At 42.0% G+C, this 17531-nt stretch overlaps 1 protein-coding gene across 3 annotated transcripts in view; it reads left to right on the top strand.

Moving 5' to 3' along the window:
• Positions 1-17531, top strand: part of Ston2 (stonin 2) — a 118186-nt gene that overhangs the window by 12647 nt on the left and 88008 nt on the right. The window lies entirely within an intron of this gene.

The following is a 17531-nucleotide window of genomic DNA, read 5'->3' as shown; positions in this document are numbered from 1 at the left end:
TAGTACTGAAAAATCAAACCCAGGCCTTCATGCATGCTAGGCAAGCACTCCACCACTAGGCCAATTCTCAGCTTCTTGAATAGCTAGGATTACAGGTGTGAACTGCTGGTATCAGGCAATCAAATCACTTCAGAGGTATGTTGGTGGTTATATTTTCTCTCTTTATGTTTCAGATGTACTTTAGTAATATAGAGAGAAATTTAAATGTAAAAGAAGGAAATGAACTAGGAATGGGAATGAGTGACTTGTTGCCATTTAAAGATGGTCAGTTCTCATTCTCTAATGTGAGAATTTCTCTCTCTCTCTCTCTCTCTCTCTCTCTCTCTCTCTCTCTCTCTCTCTTTGAAGAATGAGATGTTGACAGTATATTTCATACGTTGAACTCTAGGCCCTATTCTACTGAAACAGGCAGCCGTTAGTCAGCACTTATTTATTGGATTCTCAGGCTGTAACAAGCCCACCAGTGTGTCCTTGGTGCATTGCATCTGTCCCTGACTGTTGAATACACCCATGTTCCTACTCTTCAGTCAGCAAGTACAAGCTTAGTGTATCTTATTTGTGATGATCAGCTTGGCTACTGGTAGCCTGGGGTTCCAGAGGCTGCAGTCTCAGCCAGAGTTTTGGTGTCTGACCTAACCGAGTTGTTTGGGTTTTATACTGATAAGTCTGGGCTGTTAGGGGAGACAAGTAATAGGATAGATTCTCAGAAGAGGGAAGGAGATAGCCTCTGTTTCAGTGGAAAAAAACAAACAAACCGGAAACAAGGAATTATCAGCTGTGGGTCAGTAGCTACCACAGTGCCTGGCTTCCTTCTGAACTCCTCCCAAATAGTTTAGTTTAGTTTTGAAAGGACTGAGAAGCAAATTGAGCTAGAATGGTGGGAGCTGGGGTGGGAGCTTTCCTGATATGAGAGACTGGCTTAAAAGATAACTCAAAGAGATTCTAAGAGCAGTAACTAGAAACAAAAATAGACCTTAAAACTAGTCCCAGAGAGAGAGACCTTTAAGGTTGAGTTGTGGCCTTGGGCCTGTCTAGAGAACTCCTGGTGGAATCTTGTGAGAGAAACACTCAGCCAGACACCAAAACTTTGGCTGAGGCTCTGGGACCCCAGGCTATGTGTGAAGTTTGTTATCTTTGTAACCAAGCTGATCACAAATAAGATAGATCCTAAACTTGTGCTTACTGACTGAAGAATGGGAACAGGAGTGTCTCCAAAAGCCAAGAGACAGATACAGTGAACCAGTATACACTGGTGGGCTTGGCACAGCCAGAAAATCCGATGAATGTGTGCTGACTGATGGCCAGCTATGATTCAGGGTGGCCCTGAGCATGCTACATTGTAATTTCTGTTTCTTTGACTGCTTTTCCAAGACAGTGGCTGAATTTTAGTCCTTTCTCTGTCCCTAAAATGTCACCATGCCTAGCCTATTGCTAGAGGCACAATAAGTGATTACTCAATAAATGAAGGCAGGAAGAAATGAATGGGTGGTGTTTTGTGACAGTCAGAAATCTATAACCTGCAAAACTTCCTTGAGCACAGATCACTGAGAGTCCAGCAAGACCTTTTAGATCATCCTTCCGATCTTTATGTGTGACTTTGCTTTATCAGCATGGCTTCCTGTGCACACTTAAGCTTCCTTTGGTTACCTCTTAACCCTCCCAGTCCCTGTGTCTCTAGGCTGATATGGCAACTGATTATGCTGGACTGAACCACGCTGCCACCTTTTAAGCACTGCTGAAAGCCCTCCCTGCAGAGCCTCTTCCAAGGTTCAGAGGCTGAAGGAGTCTGGCTTCTTTATCTGCTGCTGCCAGAGCCAGAAGGTTCAAGACAACATGTGTGGAAGTTAGGTTAGTTCACCCTGGAGTGAACTTGGAGAAAAGGGAACCAAAACTTCCACGGGTTTTGAGTTGTCCGGAACAGCTGAGATGGCCAGCAATAAGCTGTGGTTCTTGTGAAGCCACAGACAGCTCTGTGTTTGCTTACCCTGCCTTAACTTAGTGCTTCTCTCATTCTGGCTTCTCTGGGATGGTCATAAAGCACTGGCATGGAAGCTTGACTTCAGGCTCTGTTTTCTAGGGGGAATCCAGCCTGTGACATTTTCACATCTGTTCCCTTTTCCCTGGAAAAACATAGACAAAGCAGAAAGGAGAAAGCACCACTGATCAAGCAGTCTTCTAAACACATACTACAAGGATTAGCTGGGAATTGAAGGCTTTAATCAAGTATCGCCTGTCTATCCTTGTCTGTTCACCAGATGGCATTGACCACCGTCATTTAGGGGAACTGGGAACGTGACTCCTCCATTCTAGGTAGAGACATACTGGAAACTATGTTCTGGTCTCTGTGCAGGCTAGCCATTTGTTCCATGATTTCTATTTTAATTAATGATATCAAATGCATACATAATGTCAGTAATGAGAGGGATTATTATATAACCGTGGAAATGGACCCGTGTGAGATCTGTGATGTATATAGGGTTTAAATTTTTGATCTTCTTGCTTTACTAGTGTTACTTTGAGAAATTTAGCCTGTTACAGCCTCAGTTTCCTTAGCTGAGAAACAGACATTAGTAAGAGCATCTTATCTCACAGAGTTTATGGAAATATTAAATGAGATAATGCATGTAAAGCCCTCAGTACTCAAAAGATACTAGTATTAATTGTTATTACTCTTTTTGAGAGAACAAGAGGGTGGTAAATGTTAATTCCTATGTAGATTTTAAAAAATAAACAAGCCAGGTAGGTGGCTCACATCTGTAATCCTAGCTACGCAGGAGGCTGAGATCTGAGGATCAAGGTTCAAAGCTATCCCAGGCACAAAAGGACCTGACACTCTTATCTCCAATTAACCTCTAGAAAATGAGAAGTGGGGCTTGGCTCAAGGGTAGGGTGGTAGCCTTGAGCTGAAGAGCTCAGGGACAGGGCCCAGGCTGAGTTCAAGTTCCATGACCCACAAAAAATAAATAAAAATAAACAATTAACTGACTACGAGACTTTATAGCCCTCAGAGGTTTTTAAGAGATATTTTCTTGGTCTAGAATTTCTTTTCTGGGAAATTAAAATCACAAGCCAGTTTTCATCTTGCCAGAACAGATGTGGGTCAGGAGAAGCACTTCCATGGAAGCTCTTGACTTACTAGTTATTTTAAGTATAGATTTATTTTCAGGGTCTTTGCTAATAAGTGGTTTTGTTTTTCTTTTTTTTTGCCAGTCCTGGCTTGAGCTCAAGGCCTGACCAATGTCCTTGGACTTTATCAAGGCTAGAGCTCTACCACTTGAGCTGCAGCACTACTCTCAGCTTTTTTTTTTTCCTATGTATGTGATACTGAGGAATTGAACCCGGGTCTTCGTGCATGTTAGGCAAGCACTCTACTACTAGGCCAAACTCCTGGCTCTGCCAATAAGTTTATACTGAATTAATAAATTTATGGAGACAGAAGTAGAGAGTTTTCACAACCTTACAATGGCCATTCAGAGAATTTGTAGCCAGGGGGATCTCTGGAAATAACTTCTGTCAGGTTTTGGTTTAGATTGGGCAAATGGAAAGTTATTTCTCATGTAAAAGCTTGTTCTTCCAAGGAATTGAGAGTATGTATGCTGGTAATTTTACAAAACTGTGTTAAAATATAGTTATGATTTTATTAATCCTTGCAGGAAGCTTCCCGTTTAGTTGTGCTACTTTGTTTCACAATGCTTGTTGTTTTCCTTCTGCACAACCAAAACAGAGCCTTGGCAAGACTGCCAAGAAGGGCCTGGTCCTCCCCCGCAGGACAAGTAACCCCCCTGTGAACATTCCTGCATTCCTAGTGACCATCCAGTCTCCTCCTTGTCTCTGCAGGAATTGCCACAGAAGTATATTTCCTTCTAGAAAATTCTGCATCGCCTCTAGGTCCTCTTAGATGACTGTTTTCTTTCCCCCTTTGTCTCACCACCTAGCTGTCACTTTCCAAGTCCCCCTCCCCTGCTCTAAAAGTTATGCAGCTTCTAAAAAAATGTTTTTATTGCCATTATAAAGATGATGTACAGAGGGGTTACAGTTAAATAGATTAGGTAAAGAATACATTTCTTAAAATAGAAATAAGAGGTACATTCCTCAAAATACTTAAAGCCATATATGAAAAACCTACACCCAGTATTATACTAAATGGTGAAAGACTGGAACCATTCACCTTAAAATCAGGAACTAGACAGGGATGCCCAGCCTCTCCACTTCTCTTCAATATAGTGCTGGAACCATTAGCCAGAGCAATAAGGCAAGAAAAGGACATCAAAGGGATCCACCTAGGGGGGAAAAAAAAAAAGAATACATTTCTTGGGCTGGGAGTTTAACTTAGTGGTAGAGTGCTTGCCTAGCATGCATGAAGACCCAGGCTCTATTCCTCAACACCACATACATAGAAAAAAGCCAGAAGTGGTACTGTGGCTCAGTGGTAGAGCCCTAGCCTTGAGAAAGCCATAGACAGTGCCCAGGCCCTGAGTTCAAGCCCTAAGACTGGCAAAAAAAAAGAAATACATTTCTTTCTGGACAATGTCACTATCTGTAAGGTTTTTCCCCCCTCCCATCCCCACCCATAACTTGTATAGTTAATTTTCAACATAGTATCTAGTGGGTACCATTGCTGTGTGGCAGTGGCTGCGGTGGCTGCTGCTGTGGGGGCGGCTGCTGCTTCCGCTTCCTCCTCCTCCTCTTCCTTTTCTTCTTCTTTTGTTGGTTTCTAGGCTTGAACTCAGGGCCTGGGTGCTATCCCTGAGCTTTTTTGCTCAAGGCTAGCACTCTATCATTTTAAGCTACAGTGCCACTCCCAGTTTTTCGATGGTTAATTGGAAATAAGAGTCTCATGGACTTTCCTGCCTGGGCTGGCTTTGAACCTCGAACCTCAGATCTCAGCCTCCTGAGTAGCTAGGATTGCAGGTGTGAGCCAGGAGCGCCTGGCTTTGCATTTTTCATAATGGTTCTGTATTGGGCTGTTTACTCACAAGCCAGCTACGAAGCCCGAGATTTGTGATAGAGAACTGTTTCTTTCTCACTTTTGTTATGTTTGCCGTAGAGCTTGTTGGCAGGAGTGCTCCATTTCTTTGGCTATGACTTCCATATGGTAGAGAGGTGGGTGACCCCACTGATCCCGCTGCTGCCTCTGTTGACTAAAGTGGGTGTGTTAGACACAGTAGCAGTGGGGCACCTTTGCATTGCCCACACCAACTGTGTCCCTTGGAACATCCTTGTAGATGTGTTGCCCTTTAACTGAACAGGCTCCATACGAACCTATGGATACTGCATACAAAGGTGATGAAATTGGGGCCATGAGGCTATCCAATGTGATGGCTCTGCCTCCTGCACCTTCTCTATTGTTCATTTCCAAGCCAGCTGGTGCCCCTTATCAGAATAGCCAGTGTTTCCTGTCTCAGGCTGCAAGCCTCACGGTTACTTCCTTCTCTCCTAAAATTTGGAAGGTCTCCCCCTTCCTTCCACTTTCACTTCTGCAATATCATGACAAGAGTGAAACCGTCAAATTCTCATTCTCTGTCTTTCCCAAGCTAACTCCTACTCATCCTTTATTAGAAGAGCAGTGGTGATGAGAACATTACTTGAACACTTGATATTCACAGGACTAGAGGTCTCACAGACCTTATCTTTTCCCATCTTATTCTTATCTCTGAGGTAGATACTATCTGATAAAAGTCAAATTTAACTGTGAAAGGACTTGGCTTGTGGTCCGAATCAGTGTATCTGCAAAGATTTGAGCTCCATGTAGAGCTTTCTGCACAACCTTTCTAGGACCCTCCTATACCCGACACCACTAGCCACTCTCCCTCATAGTAGCCTTTCAGAGGTAGTAGGGGAAGATCTATCTTCTTTGTTCCCAGTATATTAAAAACTGAACGTCTTCTAGGCGAGGTAATACATACCCTGCAACTTGGAGGTAGAGGCAGGAGTATTGGAGTTCAAGGTGAGTCTAAGCTACCTCAGATATCCTAGACTAGGCTGGGTTACTTAGAAACAATCTGTCCCCAAACTAAAAACAAACAAAAGAAAACAAAAGCCTAACCAAAAATGCAAAATAAATACATTGAAGCTCTACCACAGGATTTCAAAAGTTATCTTTTTTATGAATTTCCATTTTAGCAAATTTAAACTTTTATATTATATTTCAGTTTTTTTTTCTTATTTATTTATTTATGCATGCATGCCTGTTCTTGGACTTGAACTCAAGTTCTAAGCACTGTCCTTGGGCTTTCTCAAGGCTAGAGTTCTACCACATGAGCCACAGCACCACTTCCAGCTTTTCTATGTATGTGGTACTGAGGAATCAAGCCCCGGATCTTTGCGCATGCTAGGCAAGCACTCTACCACTAAGCCAAATTCCTGGCCCCTCTTGATTCATTTATTATTAAGTAGTTATGCAAACAGGTTATAATTCCATAAATCAGGCTGAGTATAATTCTTTTACTTACTGTATTTTATTTTATAAATTTATTGTTATATAGGTGGCCTACTGAAGGATTACAATTGTGTATATCAGGAAACGATACCTTTCCTTTCCCTACAGTGTCATCCCTGCCCTTGTTCTCTCCCTGTCCCTCCCTCCAACTCCACCCAAGTTGTGTAGTTCACTTTCAACACGGTGTCCAGTGAGCTCCAGGGCTGTACTTTTTCACCCTTTTCCTCTGGAGTTGTATTACAATTTTGTTAGATACAAGGTAACTAGCTGTAGGAGTTTCAAAAGATATTCATTGTACCCTGTATGCAGAGGAGTCTAGTATTTAAGGTTGTAGGAGGCCCTTTTCCCTCAGTCCATCACTGTGATAGTCAATATCTCATAGAGTGAAGCCCTTGGAACAGTTTGCCTTTGTGGAGTCTACTTTTATTTCTTTATTTTCAGCATCTAGCCTAGCAGCAGAACTTGGCACATTAGAAGCTCTTAATGCACAGTGGTTGAATGAGTTAGTCCACGAATCATTCCTAAAAAGTCTCAGGAATCTGAAGGATTTTGATTGGAATCCAAATCCTACCATCTCCTGCACTGTATATCTGAGTGAGTTACTTGGGCTCTGTGGTCTCAGCTTTCGCCTTCTCTAAAATGGTGATATTATTAATAGTACAGGCCTATTACTGGGACAGCTGATGAGAGAAACAAAAGAGATAGCTAGTGTACCTCAGGTGTGGGATGAACAGGGCTTGGGCCCAGGGTCATGTGGTAGGCAACACTGGCCAATAGCATTCTTAACACAGCTTCCTTTCACTCTGCCTCTCCAACAGCCTAGAGGATTATGGCTCTGGGTGAGTCCCTTGAAGCCCCTGAATTGTTGCCCCTACAGCGGTATGCAGACCTTACTCTTTAAATAATGCACCACAGGCTGCTGAGCCTGCTCACTACACTGTCTCATTTACTAATCATTCAGAAGGAAAAAATTACCTGTAATTTTAGGAAATTCTTTTTCTTGCTGCAGCATGCCTGGTACCTGCCCCTCTCCTAATGGGGTAGAGTCATCACCAAGGGAATTTCCTCCTGTTTTTCAGAGCTTTATGGTAAAATTTTCTCTTTATTTATTTATTTATTTTTATTTCTGAGAATTAGAGAATCTCATGGAGAAAAGCGCTAAATTGTTTTGTTTTCCAGGGGCAGGTACAGAGAGGTCTGGGGCCTTGGACTCCTGTGTGATCTTGTACTGAAGAGCAAGGAAGAATAACCCCCTCCCCCCACGCCCATAGGCATTCTCATCTTTTCTACTCATTTGGAGCCATGGGTCCTAGGCATTAGATGGAGTTTAGAGGACTGCTTCTATGCTTTCCCCAGGCCTGTGAAAGCATCCATCACTTCTACTTATTATTATTACTTTTCTTATTTTGCCAGTCCTGGGACTTGGACTCAGGGCCTGAGCACTGTCCTTAGACACTTATTGCTCAAGGCTAGCACCCTGCCACTTGAGCCACAGCACCACTTTCAGCTTTTTCTGTGTATGTGGTACCGAGGAATCGAACCCAGGGCTTCATGCATGCTAGTTGAGCACTCTACCACTAGGCCACACTCCTGGCCCCAGATTGTCTTCCTTTAAAGGCTGCACGCTTCCTTTAAAGGCAGCACGCTTGTACCATGTTTTGTGTGTCCATTCATTCTTTTTGGGATACTCTGGTTTTTTAACTTCTTCCAAGTTAAACTATTGCAACTGCCTTCTAATTCCAATTCACACTCCACCACTTTCCAGTCTCTTTATTATTCAGCTTCTGAAAAATGCAAGTCAAATTTTGTTATTTCTCTTCAAAATACTACAGTGACTTCTCATTGAGCCTAAAATAAAATTTAAACATCTTTTCTGGTTCAGAGTCATGTACATCTGGAAACGTAATGGCTCTTGCCACCTGATGTCATGCCCCTCTCCTGTTGCTGCGTTATTGGTGAGCTGAGTGTTCTCGTGTGTGTGTGTGTGTGTGTGTGTGTGTGTGTGTGTGTGTGTGTGTGTGTGTTTTCCCCATATTAGGGCCTTGGTCTGTCCTTGCCTCTCTCTGAAATATTAGTCCCTTTTGTTCCTTCATGTTGAGTATCTTCTCATCTTTGAGGTACTAGCTAAGTACAGCTTTTTCATGTGTAAGATACTTTTATTATTTCTTTTTTTTTTTTTTTTTTTGCCAGTCCTGGGCTTGAGCTCAGGGCTTGAGCACTGTCCTTGGACTTTCTCAAGGCTAGAGCTCTACCACTTGAGCCTCAGCACCATTTCGGGCTTTTTTCTACGTATGTGGTACCAAGGAATCGAACCCGGGTCTTCGTGCATGCTAAGCAAGCACTTTAACCACTAGGCCAAACTCCCGGCCCGATACTTTTATTATTTCTTACCTTAACACTTTAAAGTATTTGCAAGTACTCTCTTGTTCATGATTCTCTTAGCCTTTCCTTCATATGATTATTGTAGATACAGCTGACATGGCCATATTCTATAAAGGGAAAAATAAAGAGAAAGTGAGAAGGATTAGGACTACATGAACTATATCTGTCGTCTTTACTGTGAAAAAAACATAAAAATAAAAAAATACTTCTCATACTAGACCTACTGTCTCATGTCTGTTATCTCAGCAACTTAGGAGACAGAGATCAGAAAAATTGAGGTTTGAAGTCAGCCCTGGCAGATTCTAATCTCAGCAAGCATAGCTGAGCATGGTAGTACATGCCTGTAATCTCAGCTACTGAAGAGAAATAGGATCATTGTCTATGGACAGCCCAGGGCAAGAAGTGTTAGGCCCTGTCTTAAAAATAGTCTAAAGCCAAAAGAAATGATTGGAGGCATGGCTCAAACTGTAGTGTTTGCCTAGCAAGTGCAAGGCCCTAAATTCAAACCCCAGTATCCTATCCTCTTTTTCCTAAAAATACTTATGGTCTTGTTCCCAACTCTGTATGGTTAGCTATGGTCTTTCCTTTTCTTTTGCCAGTCCTAGGACTTGAACTCAGGACCTGGGCACTGTCCCGAGCTTCTTTTGCTCAAGGCTAGTTAGTACGTTACCACTTGAGCCACAGTGCTATCCATTTTTTTTGTTGTTCTTTATACAGTACTGAGGATTTGAACTGAGGGTTTCAGGCCATTATGCATGCTAGTCAAGCACTCTACCACTAAGCCACATTCCCAGCCCTGTGTTACTTCTTTATATGTCAACTGGGAGAAGCATCTTTGTTCATCATTTTAGGATTATTATAAAAGTAAGCTGAAGGCTAGGAGTGTAGTGCAGTGTGACCACCATTGGGGACAAGGGGTTGGGCCCAGAATATACCCGTAAACTTCTAGAAAACCAACAGCCTTATGTTGGAACATCTAGAGTAATAATAGATTTTAGAATATAGACAAAAGGAAATGTTCTATACCAAAACATGCCATGGGTAAAATGTTGTATACTCATTCCTAGGCTGGCACAGTGGTTCACGCTTGTAAACCTAGCTACTCAGGAGGCTGAAATTTGAGAATCAGGCAAAACCTGACATCTGAGGCTGAGATCTGAGGATCAAAGTTCAAAGCTAGCCTGGGCACTAAAATCTGTGAGACTCCTTATCTCCAATTAATCACCAGAAACCTGGAAGTGGTGCTGTGGCTCAAGGGATAGGGTGGTAGCCTTGAGCTGAAGAGCTTAGGGGACAATGCCCAGGCCCAGAGTTCAAGCCCCACGACCAAAAAAAAAAAAAAAAAAAAAAAAGTGTCAGTATACTCATTCCAAACATATGAAACTGAGGTAAGCCTACATGCATTGCCAATATGGAATAAGCCAGTACCTTCTGAAAGTTCAAGACCTGGAAAGCATTCTGCATACTTTATCACATGACCTTCTATAAGGGCCATTTACTGATACGACCCACTGTCCAGGTAGCTAGGGGTGTAGCAGTAAAGTACCAAAGACCAGAGGTAATACCTAACCTATTTTTCCAGCTAAGTATGACTTTGATCTTTGACTCTGAACATGGGTCCGTGAACTTATTTGATACCACACTCATAATAGTAAGTTTGTAATTGTGATCTTGAGATATACATGTATATATACATGCATGTGCTATATACATCTACGTGTATATATACACACCTGCATATGTAAATAATGTGAATTCAGAAACTGGAAAAAAAACACACCTAGGGCTAGAAGAATTCACATGTGTGATTCAGGAGAGGGGAGATGCCAAGAAGAGGAGTTAGTTTATGGAGAATCATGACTGGACATTTATTAACTCTAGTTGAAAAGTGACATTTGTTCCTTTTTGGAATTCTTTCTTAGATATATTTGATTTGAGAGTAAGGTGTTTAATCTTCAGTTCCCTAATTTCCATTGAAAATGGAAGGAAGAGTGGTCAGTCTCCCATTTTTTTTTAAACCACAAAGCATATAAATGAAAGAAAAAGAACAAAACCAGACTCACTCAACTCCACTAAATGTTCTGCCTGTTAATTAAAACAAGTGTATGGGTATGACTTTTATAGTGAACTACTTTATTCAGATAACAATCTGAATCTTTTTCCTTTCTTTCCTTTTCTTTTTCTTACTTTCCTCCTCCCCCTTCTCCCCCTTCCCCTCCTCCCTCTCCCCCTCCCCCTCCTCCTCTTCTTCTTCTTCTTCTTCCTCCTCCTCCTCCTCCTCCTCCTCCTCCTCCTCCTCCTCCTCCTCTTCCTCCTCCTCCTTCTTCTTCTTTTTTTGTGGGTTATGGGGCTTGAACTTGGCCTGAGCACTGTCCCTGAGCTCTTCAGCTCAAGGCTACCACCCTACCCTTGAGCCAAGCCCCACTTCACATTTTCTAGAGCTTAATTGGAGATTAGGTACTCTGGTGCTTTTGTGCCCAGGCTGGCTTTGAACCTCGATCCTCAGATCCCAACCTCCTGAGTAGCTAGAATTACAGGTGTCAAGCCACCATGCTTGATATCACATACTTTCATAAAGGAGAAGACTATACAAGAAGTAGACTTTAATCTGATTTAGATTTAAGATGTTTCTGCATAAACTCTAAACTGATGAGTAGGATAAGGATAGTGTTTGCCCGTAACCTCAATTTCAACAATAGATTTGAAGAATTTTAAAGAAAATACCTACTTGAATACACAAATATGAATATATGTACATATATTATATACATACATATATGTATACATGCACACCTGTACATACGTGTACACACATATATATTTGTGTGTATATGTATATATATATATAGTGTGTGTGTGTGTGTGATATAAGGAGAAGATGGCCAAAGGTTAAAGACTTTTTTTGGATCACTAAACAGGCAAGAATAATGTTTTTTATTATATAGTGTAGCTAATATAATACATTATCCCAATTCCAGAATGACAAAATTCATAATGCTGCATAAAATTCTTTTATACTTACGATTTATTAAAACTCAATAAAACTTCCAGTGAACTTCCAGGATACCAGCATAAAGTTAACTTATGTAGACACTCTGTACCCCTCTCTCTCTCTCTCTCTCTCTCTCTCTCTCTCTCTCTCTCTCTCTCTCTCTCTCTCTCTCTCTCTCTCTCTCTTTCTCTCTCTCTAAGTACACACAAACTGGGAAGAATATTTAATGGGAGGCCTTCTAATTCTGGCTCTTGCTGGTAACAAAGTGGTCCTTCTGCAGTAAATAACCACAAGATGACAGCTTGTATGAGGCAGCTATTTTGAGGCATCTTTCAATAGGCAGCACAAGCTTTGCACCCTGAGGGAAGGACCACAGGCCGTGAGCCTCACCAACCATCTCCTTGGTTGTCTTCCAGGGGAGCATTTCTTGACTACAGTGTGGTCAAATGGAGTCAAATCTGACAACAGCAGTTCTGTTGAGCTTAGGAAATAGAGAGCAGGATTTGGAGCAACTGAAGCAGAATCTGCAGGACAGAGCGTATCTTTTTCTGTTTGGTGTTGGTTTCACAAAATGTCCAATTCTAGCTACTGTATAAAGAAGAGGTTTGTTTGATTGATGGGTGGACAATTCAAATAGCATCCTGGCAGGGGTCCCTACCCAAGGCAATCAAATCCTGAATGCACAACATGCCAGAGAAGCAGCTGGATATGGGCAGGAACCAAGGAAAGTGATAACCTTGTTTTGTAACAACCTCCTTTTGTGAAGTGATACTGATCTGTTCACCAGGTTGAAGCTCCTATGATCTAATTATCTTTCACTGGGTCCCGCCTCTTACAGATTCCACTACCTCACCACCACCACCACTCCAAGGGACCAAGCTTCCAACACATATTTTTTTCGGGGACAAACTATAGTAGGACATCGTAGAAAAGCCTTTCTATGGGCAGATGGGAAAAGAGGAGCAGAAATGTGTCAGAGTGTACTCAGAGAATGGTGGAGCTAAGGTATATACCTGCAGACTGAAACTATATACAGTTTGCTAAAGGTAGCTGTTGCAGGACTGAGAAGAGACAGAGATACTGGAAGTCAGGCAGTACTGATAGACCTTGGTAGTCCCTCCCAGTCACAGTAGAAAGATATTGTTAACATTTTGCTAACATCCCACTCAGCCAGCCAAGGTAGAGGTTGTATCTTTGGGTAAAGACCATGTTTTCAGCAAGGTTTATAAAGTATGTTCAATGAACAACTGGTAAATTAGGAGTAATAGTAGAGTTCCTGGGAAGTTATTGTAGGTCCAGTGAGCCATACAGTTACTCATCTATTTAGAGCAAACAGAGCCATAAGCAAAGTAAGCTAATAGGTACAGTTGCATGTCTGTATAACTTTATTTACAAAAAAAGGCAAGATCCCTGACTTAGCTATGGTTAATATTTGCCTAACATGCTCTAGCGTTGGGTTTATTTTACATACCCACAAAACAAAACCTAGAACCAAGTTTTGTTGAGATCTATAGAAGGAAGAGAGAGAGTTTGAAAGTTGAGTCTTGTGATAGTTAGGGAAGAAATAAATTTACCCATGGAAGAGAAAAGCTATGTCTGTAGAGCTCAAGAAGAGCAATCAGCAGTACTCAGGTCCAGAGTTCAAGCCCCATGACTGACTAAAAAAAAAAAAAAAAAGGCAATGGAGATCTCATTAGATTGGCAGGTGACTTGTCAAACTTGGCTTGGGAAATGGGTAGGAAGCACAGGACCTAACAGTCAATAGAGCCAGAGTCACACCACAGGGCCTGTTTAGGATGATATGTTTAGTATCAATACCATTTAATTAGAAGGTAACTGCCTGTAGATTGAGACCAAATTTCTGTTGCTTGGCTGCTGTACTTGTAGTATTCAAGACTCTTACCAATGTGTAGTGCTTTCTTTTTTTTTTATTATTGTAATTAGTAAAAGGGTTACATGATATTTGCCAGATAGAAGGTGCATTAATTCACATACATTGATACCCTTTCACATGTCTTGGTACCCGTTTCCCTCCCCCAATGTGTAGTGCTTTCTCAAGATTCTAACATCTATCAACAAAGTTTGGATCCATTTCCTGGAGAGATGAGAATGGGAAGAAAGTACTTTTTTTTTCTCAAAAAGGAGAAATTTTTGGATGTTGAATTGCAAAAAAGAAAGGAAAGAAAGAAAGAGAAAAGAAGGAAGGAAGGAAGAGACTCCCTGTTTTAAAGGCTTTGCAGCAAATCTGTCTTCTCTCTGGATTTAGTGATTGTCAGAGGATGTAAATGTTGAACTAAACCAGAGACAATGATGAGTTAGGACTTGAAGATGAGTAAGAGCTCATGAAATAAGAATGTATGGGAATTGGGGCCTGGAGCATAGCCTAGTGGTAGAGTGCTTGCCTAGCATGCACGAAGCCCTGGGTCTGATTCCTTGGTACCACATACACGAAAAAAGCCAGAAGTGGCTCTGTGTCTCAAGTGGCAGAGCGCTAGCCTTGAGCAGAAAGTGTCCAAGAACAGTGCCCAGGTCCTGAGTTCAAGCCCCAGGACTGGCCAAAAAAATGTATGGGAATTGTATCCCAAAGGGACCACTATATAAAATATTAAATTGACAAGTATATGAACAAGTGGTTAAGTAGCACAGGAATATGCAAAGTAGTCTTTTAGTTAGCTTACCATTACTTCCCACTCATTACACTGGAATACTGGCTCACATGGTGAGATAAAGGCAAATGAGATTAGAGGAGTTGAAGGCATAGAATCACATGGTATCTACTTTGGTGTAGCAACATTTATTGAGCTCCTGACATATTCCAGGTACTGTGCCTGCTGCTAAACCTGGGAAAGCAGATGTAGATCTGTTCTCAGGGAACCTTGGTTCATTGCTCATTCTCATTTTATGTGGGGGGGGCATGAAGCAGTTTTTATGCAGAATCATAGCAGGCTGTCTTCAGCTTGTGAAAACCACTGTAACATAATAGATTGAGTAGCAAGCTGGAGGGGTGATACTAAAGGCAGGGGACTGGTAAATGACAGGTCACTGGATAAGACAATAGAATTGTAGCCAAAGCAGTGGAGTGGTAATGAAGAATGGTTTTAAGAGGTCTGAGATTTAGCACGTTCTCATTCTGAGGGGAAAAAAAAGCTATCAGTCTTTCTTCATCATCTCCTCCACCATTTCCTCTGCTTGAGCTGAACAGTGTATTTCACTTTGGGCTAGGACTGCTACCCCTTCCTACATGCCTCTCCCCTCTGCTATTCTTTCACAATCCTATCCAGCTGCAAGTAGGTGGAAAATTGTCATTGTCATACCTCCCTGGACTGCCATGGGCTGTAAGCTAGTTGAAGGCAGTTGGTGCCATTTTGTTCTTCTTACACCCAGAGACTCTGGAACCCTCTGTGGGCATAGTATATAATCTCCTCTAAGCATGCTGCAACTTCTCACTTCCCATTGAAATTGTCTCATTTGCGTTTAAGTTCCATCATTAGTTTCCTCCAATATATCCTCTGGAGATACCTCTGTTAGCATCCATCTGACAGAGGAAAATAAGCCTTTCTGGAGTCTGGTTGTTAATGTTCATTCAAGCTATTCCTCTGTCCAAGAACATCCTTACACTCTCTCCTTCAAGCAGAGCAGCTCTCCAAATCCACAAACTGGCTCATTCCCTTAGGGCTGCAGCCGTCAAAGATTGCCCTATGGCTAAACGGTCACTGCATCCTCAGTGTGCCCTTCACAGGCAGTTACTCTGGGACTTGTCTTTGTTATTTCTGTGCTGTGTGTCTCCGCTGGACGGAGAGCTGCCCAAGGGTCCATCTATGTCAAATGGTACCTGGAACTTTTCCATATAGGTAAGGGTGCATGAATGAGTATAAAAGGATAAATGTATATGAAATGCCTGTCTTTATCTCTCACTAGAAATAAAGTTTTCTGCAGTCTACTTAAAAAAAAAAGGATAAATGTAATACAAGATGTATACAGAGTCATGTGTCTATGACTCTTGTTAGCCAGTTGTAGTGTCCACTCCCAGAGTTTAAGTGTGAGAGGGATGCTGAGAAGACTCCATCTTCAGTGGCAACCTGAAGACTGCAGTAAAACATTTAATGTCCCTGGTCAGTGTTGCTGCTGATTCTGAGTCAGCACTCATTTGTGGTGACTCTAAGCTTCACTTTATGATTCACATTCTAAAAATGGGGTGAGGTTTTTTTAACTGAGGAACTTATCCCAGTCTGAACTTAGCCCCACAATGATTGGATCCCTTTGTGGGTTGTGAGTTGCCAGCATAGCACTTTCAAGGTCTAGTGTCTCTGGCTTCTTGGAGGTGGCTGTTCCATGGCAAAATCCTAGAATCCATTCCATAGTGTTACGATAGGGTTTGCCTAGTAGAAAAGAATCCTCTGGCTGTTCTTGAGGATATTCATTATTTATACCTTGTTCATGTCTGATCTGGGATAGACAAACTAAGGAAGAGTAGCTAAGTCGGGGGCTTTTCTCACAAACATAGTTTTTGGGTGGTAGTTTTGGATTCTAAGATAGAATTGGCTTGTTCTGTGTAACAAGGGCATTTCAGAACTGGCCTTCTGTGCCCTGCTACTCTGACTTCTAGAACTGCTGTAACAATGACTGAAAAGGAAAATCACTAAGCCCAGAATACAAAAATGACAAAGATGATGGATTTCATGAAGTCCCTCATCTTGTTAAGAGTTTGGAATGAGGGCCGGGAGTTTGTCCTAGTGGTAGAGTGTTTGCCTAACATACACGATAACCCAGGTTCGATTCCTCGGTACCACATATGTAGAAAAAAAGGTGAAAGTGGTGCTGAGGCTCAAGTGGTAGAGCTCTAGCCTTGAGAAAGTACAAGGACAGTGCTCAGTGCCCAGGATTGGTAACAAAAAAAAAAAAAAAAAAAAAAGAGTTTGGAATGAGACCTGGTACAGAGTCATCCCTTTAAGGCCATCTGCCATTATTATCAGTCTTGCTATCCAGAAGTAAACTGAGGCTCAAAAGAGGCTGAGTAGAGATTGGACAAGACTCAGTCTGTAGCCTGACTTCTATCTCTATTGTTAATATGGATTCCTTGTGCCTCAGTTTTCTCATCACAAAAACTGGAATGCTACACTGTTGATCTTTAAAACTCCCTAATTCTAAAGTTCATATTTTTTTTTTCTTTTTCCCTACTACCTTTACCTCTCCCTCTTTTTCTCCTGGTCCCTCCCCCACTCATCCATGGATTTTGCTGGGTTCATCATCACGAGATCAGCAGGATGTTTTTCTCATTGAGTGACGACACTGCACGTGGACGTGCATTGTGGCTTTCTTTAGGAGAGGTCCCGACAGAGGATGGGGGTTTACTTGCTGCTGCTGTGTGCTCTCTTATCTTGGCCTGCAGCCATTACCGCTTTGAGTGACATTGATGTTTGGTAGGGCCCGAGGAAGGTTTCCTGGGCAGAAGCTTGTGGGAATCGGCTCTTTATGTGGGCTCTGTGCTGCTCTCTGGTAAGATCTGGCAGACTGTTTGAACAGTCTGTGGCTGGGAAGGATGTCAGAAGAGTGACTTGGAGCATTTGGGGTGTTCCATCTTTTGTGACACTCTCAGATATTTTGCCAGATCTGGCAGATTTTCATGTGGTGAGTTTCAAAGAGATATTATTATTGTTCTATTGCAATTGATGTTTATAAAGTACTTTTAGTTGGTTGACAGTCCATATATAGGCCATA

The sequence above is a fragment of the Megascapheus bottae genome, chromosome 14 (genome assembly GCF_031878675.1).
Source record: "Megascapheus bottae isolate mThoBot1 chromosome 14, mThoBot2.hap1, whole genome shotgun sequence".
Lineage (NCBI taxonomy): Eukaryota > Metazoa > Chordata > Mammalia > Rodentia > Geomyidae > Megascapheus > Megascapheus bottae.
Note: the sequence above shows the minus strand (reverse complement) of the source record. Positions and strands in the feature narration are given on the sequence as shown.